This window comes from Microtus ochrogaster, chromosome 2 (assembly GCF_000317375.1).
Source record: "Microtus ochrogaster isolate Prairie Vole_2 chromosome 2, MicOch1.0, whole genome shotgun sequence".
Taxonomy (NCBI): Eukaryota; Metazoa; Chordata; class Mammalia; order Rodentia; family Cricetidae; genus Microtus; species Microtus ochrogaster.
Window position 1 is genome coordinate 15,461,610 of NC_022010.1, and position 8,965 is coordinate 15,470,574.

The following is an 8,965-nucleotide window of genomic DNA, read 5'->3' on the forward strand; positions in this document are numbered from 1 at the left end:
GGGACTAAGCGGAACGTGGAGCCAAGCAGTTCAGTGGGACTCAGCGGAACATGGAGCCAAGCAGTTCAGTGGGACTAAGCGGAACGTGGAGCCAAACAGTTCAGTGAGACTAAGCGGAACGTGGAGCCAAACAGTTCAGTGGGACTGAGCGGAACGTGGAGCCAAGCAGCTCAGTGAGACTGAGCAGAACATGGAGCCAAGCAGCTCAGTGAGACTGAGCAGAACATGGAGCCAAGCAGTTCAGTGAGACTGAGCCTGAGCGGAACGTGGAGCCAAGTAGTTCAGTAGGACTGACTGATAATGAGCCTGCATCTCCCTGCCTCTACCTCCCAGAACTGGGATTCTGGACAGCTAGCATCACCAACGGCTTTTTATGTAAGAACCAGGGTCAAAGTCAGGTCCTCATGCTGGCATACCAGGCACTTTACCAACCGAGCCATTGTCTCAACGCCTCCTGAGTTATTTTTCTAGCTACAGAAGCAAAATATCATCAGTTTGAGAAAAAATATTCAAAGATTTAACCCCTCAAAAGCTCCCTCTCCCTTGAGCCTCTCTCTTCTCTTGTGCCCTGCATCCAGCCCAGTGACTGCCAGGGGCCTCAGCAGCTTTGGCAACAGTGGAGTTCAGCTACTACACAGACAGGAGATAATTCAAGGGCAACCTTCACAACTGCAGGTGAAGGGCCACCAAACCTGACAACCTGAGTTTGTCCCACAGAGTGGATGGAGAAAAATCAACTCTGGCAGATTGTTCTCTGACCTCTACATGCGTGTACACTGTGCAAACACACACACACACACACACACACACACACACACACACACACACACACACACATACTAAATGTAGTTAAACAAAAAAAAGTTGGGTGTGGTGGCACAAATCTTTAATCCCAGCACTCAGGAGGCAGAGGCAGGAGGATCTCTGTGAGTTCGAGGCCAGCCTGGTCTACAAGAGCTAGTTCTAGGGCAAGCTCCAAAACCCTGTCTCGAAAAACCAAACAAAAACAAAACAAACCAACAATCTCCCTCCATGTAGGTAAAAGGAGAAGTTAAAGAACCCTTGAGGTCCCTTTGTTTTTAAAACAGAACTAACTCACATACAGAAAAACATGGCTTCTCCAGCCAAGGACAGAGGGTTTCTTTTTTTTTTTTTATTTACTTATATGTATGAGTGTTCTGTAATAATACCTGCATGACAGAAAAGGGCATCATATCCTATTAGAGATGGTTGTGAGCCACCAAGTGGTTGCTGGGGACTGAACTCAGGACCTCTGGAAGATCAGGCTGTGCTCTTAACCCCTGAGCCATCTCTCCAGCCCTGACTGAGGGGTTCAAACTCTCATGTCTTCCACAAGAAACTAGTCCAAACATAAAGATGATAAAACCCAATGCCTGAGTGGCCATGGAGAAACTTCGCCATGGCTGGAGAGATGTGACCTAAACAGATATCTAGCAACAGGGACCAGCACCTTCCAAATGGCTATGTCTTAGACTTGGCCACTCTGGTTCAGAAACCATCCCACAGGACTCCCTAGCAAGTCCATGGGCAGCAGTGTTCTAACACAGCGGATGGTGTGACCAACCACAAAAACTGCACAGGAGAAGCTGAAAGCCACACGAGGGTCTGGGCAGAGGTGGAGAAAGCAGGCCATTGAGCAACCAGCCTGATAAGTCTGTGCTCATTGCTTGCAAAGCTATGGAGGTGCTGTGCTGGGCCCAGGGAGCGCAGAAGGATGGAGCCTGGATACACAGACACCACAAGGACAACACACAGTGCTGAGGCCTTCCTGGTGGGTGACAGCAGAAAGACACAAAATGAGAAGCTCGGCTCTTTCAGGTGGAGTGGCCAGGCTCCTGAGGAAGTGACACAGGGGCTTCCTGGATTTCAAGAAGACTGTGGGGACAAGAGGAAGGTCCTTTGACAGCGAGAACTTAAGAGGACAGAGTGGCGCATGGGCAAGAGATGAGAATTAAGATAAATTACAGGAAGTGGGGGATCTACCAGGGCTCTCAGCTTGTGAGAATGATGAGGAGCTGGGGGGACAAGAGTTACGCCAGGGACACAATGGTTGGAGGTCTGGACTTGGGCATCATAGTGGCCAGACTCACCATCTGTGTAGGCCAGAACTTGTACTTCGCCTAGATGGAGTGGGAGTTAGGATGGGGCAGCGAAGACTCCAGTCACACACTGGAGTGGCTGGGAAAAGAAGTCCGGTGACATAAGCAGTCCGTGCTTCCTCCTTGCTAAACCATGGCCAAGGGAGGGCTGTGGGCCAAAGGAAGCTCTGGAATTGGGTAAGTCTCAGCCTAGAGATTTTCAAACCCTGCCTTGACCAGCCTTTCAGCCAGGGGAGCCCTGGAGGCAGAAGTTGCTGGCTGCCTTACTCAAGAAACCTCAAGCTGCTGGTGGGTGGTCAGGAAATACTGCAAACCTCGGCAAGTCCCCACCAACCTGAAGCAAAGTGACCAGGATGCGGAAACACTTTCTGAGGGGCAAGACAAGATGTGGAGGAATACAGCTCCCAGGTGAACCTGCGCTAGATGGGGAGGGGGCTACGTCTCCCCTACTTACTTCAGCAGACCTGGGAGATGGGCGCCACTCCCACTCAGAATGCCCTAGGAGCAGGAAAGGGCATAAGACACAGAGAGGCTCAGCCCCACAGCTAAGGCGTGTAGAGCCCTGCACTAGGCGGGCATCGGTGCTGGGTAAAGGTGTGGGACTTGGAGGGAATGCATGCATGCTGCTCTCAGAATACCCGGGCCCCAGCCCACCCACCAGGGGGTTCAAATTGTTTCCAGAAGGAGCTGCGGAATTGGGATTCCTCCTGCTAGGATGCACCAGTAGGCTGACTTCTGGGGTCTCCTTCTGGGGCACTAGCACTACCCCAACCCCCTTCCCTCCTGCTGTCTCCCTGGAGTGGCTGTGGGGCTCTGGAATGGAAAACAGGGCTTAGGGCTTTACACCCACCTGCTGGCCGTGCTGGCTGTGCCTTCTTCGCGGACTCTCTCCACCTGTAGGAGGGGGACACTGTTACCTCCTCCACCGGTCACACAATGATGGGTGTATGTGGTTCCTGGTAACACCCACTAAGAGAGGAGGTGCTTGTCAATGTCCCATTCCCCTGGGAGGATAGCGGGGTGGGAAGTTACAGTCCACGAAGTAGCACCGGACCTCAGTCACCCCATGGCGCCCGCCAGGCCTGGCCTCGTTCCCCCAACATCCCCAACCAGGCCCCAGCCATGACGGACAAAGGTCCAGCCAAGGAGCAGACGCGAATCACGAGGAAGGAGGGTGGCCAGGGCTTCCTTCCTCCCTCCAGGCCCCCAGGCCAGTCGGCTGTCCCGCAGCAGCCGCGTGCAGGGCAGGACACCCTCCAGCCTGAGATACGGCTGAGGTTGGACGGAAGAGGGGCGCCCTTGTTTCCCCCAGCCCCATCTTCATTACCTGACTGCAATCTGCTCAGCTCTGGTTCTCATTCCAGGCTAGAGACTTAGGCACAGCCCAGCTCTGCTGAGCCCAGGGGGCGGTCCTGTGTCCTTGGGGGTGTGGTGTGGCGGGAGTTTCCACAGCTAACTCTAACTTGCTGCAAACTCGGGCCCTATGGAGGCACCAGCGCGCTGAGAAGCCCCAACTTAAGCAGCTCTCCAATGACCAAGGCCAGGGTATGCACAGGGCTGGGACACTTCTGCAAGGCTCCTAGGTGACTGGGTGTTCCCCTGACTACGCGGGCCTCCCCAAGGACCACCTCCTCTCGCCCTCCTCCAAAGCCTTTGTGCTTACTGGACGAGATGCCCTCCTTAGCTGGGTTCACTGGGGCAATTGATTCAAGAGAAGGTTAAAGAGAAAATTTTTCTTTTTTTTTCTTTTCTTTTTATTTTTACATTTACATTTTTTTATTTTTACTTAAAAATTTCCACCTCCTCCCCTCCTCCAATTTCCCTCCCCCTCCCCTTCTCCCTCCTTCTCCAGTTCAAAAGAGCAGTCAGGGTTCCCTGCCCTGTGGGAAGTCCAAGGTCCTCCCCAATCCATCCAGGTCTAGGAAGGTGAGCACCCAAACAGACTAGGGAACAAAGCCAGTATATGCAGTAGGATCAAAACACAGTGCCATTGTCCTTGGCTTCTCAGTCAGCCCTCCTTGTCCGCCACGTTCAGAAAGTCCGGTTTGATCACGTGCTCCATCAGTCCCAGTCCTGCTTTGGTGGGCTCCCATTAGATCAGCCCCACCGTCTCAGTGGGTGGGCGCACCCCTCAAGGTCCTGACCTCCTTGCTCATGTCCTCCCTCCTTCTCCTCATTTGGACCTGAGAAAATTTTTATGTGCACATGGAAATGGTCCCAAGAAGTCAGACCAGGATGTAGCTGGGAAAGGAATGACAGCACCCGTGCTCTCTGGGCTGGGGGAGGGGTAAAATGGGTGGGTTTCTGAGCATGCTCATTCAGACCCGCTGCAGTCCCAAATAGAAGACCTGCTCCAACCTTTTCAGAGTCCCAGCCCTTCAAAGCTACCGCGTGTGAGACTAAAAGCCTTCTACAGTTCCAGTGCTTCAAACAGCCAATATGTCAGTCCAGCCTCATTAAGTGGACTGTAAGCGCCTACAGGCTGTGGGCTAGCCTCCCTTCCCCCCTCATCTAGTGGAGTACCTCAAAGCTGCGGTCTGACTTCAGCAAAAGCTCCTGCTGGGAGTTACAAACCGTGCCGACTGGAGGTGCCTTCAGCTCCTCGTCCTCAGGCTCCGATCCCCTGCTGTATGGGCTGGTTCCTTTTAGCTCTCAACTTGACACAATCTAGAACACCTGGGTGAGAGTCTCAGAGAGGAAACTTCCAGATCGGGTTGCCTGTGAGCGTGTCTGTAGGGGACTCTTAATTGTTTACTGGTGTGGGAAGATCCAACCCACTGTGGGCGGCATCATTCCCTGGGCAGGGGTCCTGCGCCTATGAGAGGGGAGAGAGCTAGTGGAGAGCAATGAAGCTAGCAGAATTCATGAGTTATTCTCTCCCTACTCTAGACTGTGAGCATGAGGCTATTAAGATCCCGCCTTGATGTCCACACTATAATGGCCTGAATTGCGAGGTTCTCATCAGGGCATTTGTGACAGAAACAGAGATGAAGCTAGAACACCGTATAAATTAGTAACTGGGTGCTGACCACCTGTGGTGGCTGCTGCTATTAAACACTGTAAAAGGTCCAGGTCAAGCCAGGCAGTGGTGACGCACGCCTTTAATCCCAGCACACAGGAAGGAGGCAGAAACAGGTGGATCTCTGTGAGTTTCAGGACAGCCAAGGCTGTTACACAGAGAAATCCTGTTTCAGAAAACCAAAAGAAAAACAAAAAATCCCAGTCAGTCAAAGCAGTAAGGCAAGAAACAAGGAAGGTCGAAGATTAAAAAGAGAGGCGCTGTCCTCTGATGCCATTGTGATCCCTGCCTGGGACATCCCACAGACACAGCAGACAGACACCCGGTCCTGTCTAGATACGCAGTGACAGTCATAGAATGACTTCAGTCCCCGTAGAACTCTCGCTCCGGCTGGGTAGAGAGGTGAGGCCACCGTTCGGTAAGATAGAACGAGCTCAAGAAGCCCATGAGCTTAGGTGGGAAATGGTCTTTATTTCCAGTCATTTGTGGTAAGCAGCAAACCAGAAATCACAACAGAGTAAGGCGGTGGTGGTGCATGCCTTTAATCCCAGCACACAGGAGGCAGAGGCAGGAGGATCTCTGAGTTTGAGGCCAGCCTGAACTACAGAGTAGGTTCTAGGACAGCCAGGTCTACACAGAGAAACCCTGTTTCAAAAAGCCAACAACCACAATAATAAAAATCACAACAGGTAAATATCTTAATATAACTTCAAAATCATAGTAGTTAAGAGTATCTATGAACTGGGTTTTCATTCTTGTGTTTGCTTTTGTTATCTTGTGATAGTATCTATGTAGTCCCAGCTGTCCTGGAATTTACTATGTAGACCAGGCCGAGTTCGAACTCACAGAGACCACCTGCCTCTGCCTCCCAAGTGCTGGGCTTTTCATGCTTATAGTTAATATTCACAAAGAACAATAATTCAACACTGCATTTCAAGGTCACTTTGTGCACAGAGAGAACATTGCTCTGAGAAGGGGCCACAGTTTGCAAAAAGCCATGGAGTTGGGTGAGGCGCTGGGTCTTGGAGGCGTGGCCAGGGAGTTAAATAAGCAGATCAGGGGCGTGGCCAAAGAGAAAGGCTAGCGGACTGGGCGTGACGAAGCTAGGGAACTTTGTGATTAGACATTGCCAACCTGTTCTCAACTAAAGTTGCTGCTCCCCTTTGCCCCCCCCCCCACTCACACTTCTTCCCCAACTTGCCTGAGAGTCAGCCACTATCCAGTAGCTCTCTGTAGTGGTCCTGCCCTCTCTCCTGATGCTCATAAGAGCATATCCAGGAAGATGTGAGCCCATCCCTGAAGGATGTGTCTACTTGAGCTCTCTTCCCTCTCCCCCAGCACGAGGAGAAGGCCGCCTCCAGGGGTTCACGTGTCCCCAGTGCTCCTAGTTGCAGCAGCCGACCGCAGACCACTTCCCTTTGCAGAGCACAAGCTGGGTCCAGGCTCTGAGAGAACATGAGAAAATCAAAAGGGAGTGAAATGGAGCCGGGCGGTGGTGGCGCACGCCTTTAATCCCAGCACTCGCGAGGCAGAGGTAGGCAGATCTCTGAGTTCGAGGCCAGCCTGGTCTACAAGAGCTAGTTCCAGGACAGGCTCCAAAGCTACAGAGAAACACTGTCTCCGGGATGGGAGGGTTTTCCCAGACTTACATCTGTTGCCTGGGCCCACTCCGTGTGACTCACCACCAGCTGTAATAGCCCCGTGACCACATCTGCATGGGGTCGGGGACCTGTGTGTAATGATGCAGCATGGGAAGGCTGGGAAGGGAGCTCGGTGGAGGAGTCCTTGCCAAGCATGTGAAGCCTTGGGTTCGAGCTCGGGCACCACCAAAGTGTGTTCTCTGATGCCAACTTCGGCTTTGTTGCTCAGAATGGTATAGAAGAACAGAAGGGCAGCAGTTGGCATCAGGCCTGGGGCTCCATCCTGCCTCCATCCTGCCTGTGCTAGCTGGGTGAGCTTTCATAGATTCAACAGATAGTCTCCGAGTGTCACCTAAGTGCAGACGTTAAAATAGCAGAGGCCGGTGGGTACCACCAGTCTGCACCAAGACCACTCTGTACAGAGAGACACAAAAGAGCATGGTAAAAGGAAGGATGAGGGAGCTCATGGCCAAACATGGCAGCTGGGGGTGGGGGTGGAGGTGAGGACTGTTGAGGTATAGAGGTCAAGAGAGGATTCTCAGGGAGGTGACATCTAAATGCTACTAGAAATGAGGTGGTACCCACCCTGAGATGAGCCACAACCTTTGTTCTTTGTTCGCTTGCTTTTTTGTTTTTGTTTTTGTTTTTTTGTTTTTGTTTTTGTTTTTTTTTTCGAGACAGGGTTTCTCTGTGGTTTTGGAGCCTGTCCTGGAACTAGCTCTTGTAGACCAGGCTGGTCTCGAATTCACAGAGATCCGCCTGCCTCTGCCTCCCGAGTGCTGGGATTAAAGGTGTGCGCCACCACCGCCCGGCTTTGTTTGCTTGCCGTTTGAGACAGGATTTCTCAGCCCTAGCTGTACTGGAACTAGTTCTGTAGACCAGGCTGGACTCGAACTCACAGAGATCCACCTGCCTCTGTGTCTCAAGCGCTGGGATTAAAGGTGTTATCCCTGCCCAGCAAGTGACACTCTTAACACCCTTTGTAGTAAGAAAACAACACTTGCAAGGGGCCTGAGGTGGGTAAAGGCTGTGTTAAGACCAAAGGAGACCCAGGGTTACTGATGGATCAAGAAGTCATGGGCCTTTGAAGCAGGGAGGGACACAGTCTGATTGTGATGTGTGTGTTAAAACATACAGAACATGAACCAGGTGTGGTAGGACACACTTATGATCCTAACACTGGGGACACTGATATAGGGAGTAAGTTCATGACCGGCTTAGAAGACATAGAGATTTCCAGGTTAGCAAAAACTGCCAGCTAAGACCAAAAACGTTAAGAGAGCCAGGTATGGTGGTGCACATCTTTAATCCCAGCACTCGGGAGGCAGAGGCAGGCAGATCTTTGTGAGTTTGAGGCCAGCCTGGTCTACATTGTGACACCATTTCTCAAAAGCAAAAACATTATAGCGAGAAAGGGCTGGCATGAATGCTAACATTTCAGCCACAATAAAACGTGTAGTTGTGGAGATGAGGTGGCTTAGTGGGTAATGTGCTTGCTGCTAAGCCTGAAAGCATGAGTTCGAACCCTGGAATGCACACGGTGGAAGGAGAGAACCAGTTCCTACAAGTTGTTCTCTAACTTATACACACACACACACTGAGGCACACCTGCATACATACACACTCATCACGAACACAAATAAATAAAGTATTAAATTCTAAACAAAAACCTCAACCCTGGCTCTGGTTGCTTGGTGGATGGCGATCACTGGGAGATAAGATCTTAAGTGCAGGTCAGCAATGACCTGTGGGCAGATGGGAAGGAATAGGGGAGAGAACTGTTCCATTACAACTGGGGGCTGGCTATGGAGGGAGACATCCGTGAGCATGGGGAGCTGAAGGGTCTGTGAGGGGTTATCCTAGCTATGCAATCCTATGATCTGAAGTCAGTGGGCAAGTGTCAGGCAGGCAGTAGGTTTGATTGATTGTGTATGTGTGTGTGTGTCAAGTGGAAGCCAGAGTTCAACCTTGGGTGTTGTTCCTCAAGAGTCATCTACAGGCTGGAGAGATGGCTCAGCGGTTAAGAGCACTGACTGTTCTTCCAGAGGACCCGAGTTCAATTCCCAGCACCCACATGGTGGCTCACGACCATCTGTAATGAGATCTGGTGCCCTCTGGGCTGCAGGCATACATGGAGGCAGAATGTTGTATACATAATAAATAAATGAAATCTTAAAAAAAAAAAA

General features: G+C 51.5%; 1 protein-coding gene across 3 annotated transcripts in view; it reads right to left on the reverse strand.

The window, feature by feature from the left end:
- The window catches only part of Hvcn1 (hydrogen voltage gated channel 1), a 27,899-nt gene extending 24,414 nt beyond the window's left edge, over positions 1–3,485 (reverse strand). For 2 of the 3 annotated variants that reach the window (XM_005344459.2, XM_026785111.1), the window contains exons 1-2: positions 3,448–3,485; positions 2,971–3,014 (exon numbers count right to left, since the gene is read on the reverse strand). The gene's annotated coding sequence lies outside the window, so the exon portion shown is untranslated. Of the gene's footprint in view, positions 1–2,970; positions 3,143–3,447 lie in introns of those variants that run through there. The other variant, XM_013350188.2, reaches the window with a different exon arrangement.
- Positions 3,486–8,965: the final 5,480 nt, after the last annotated feature.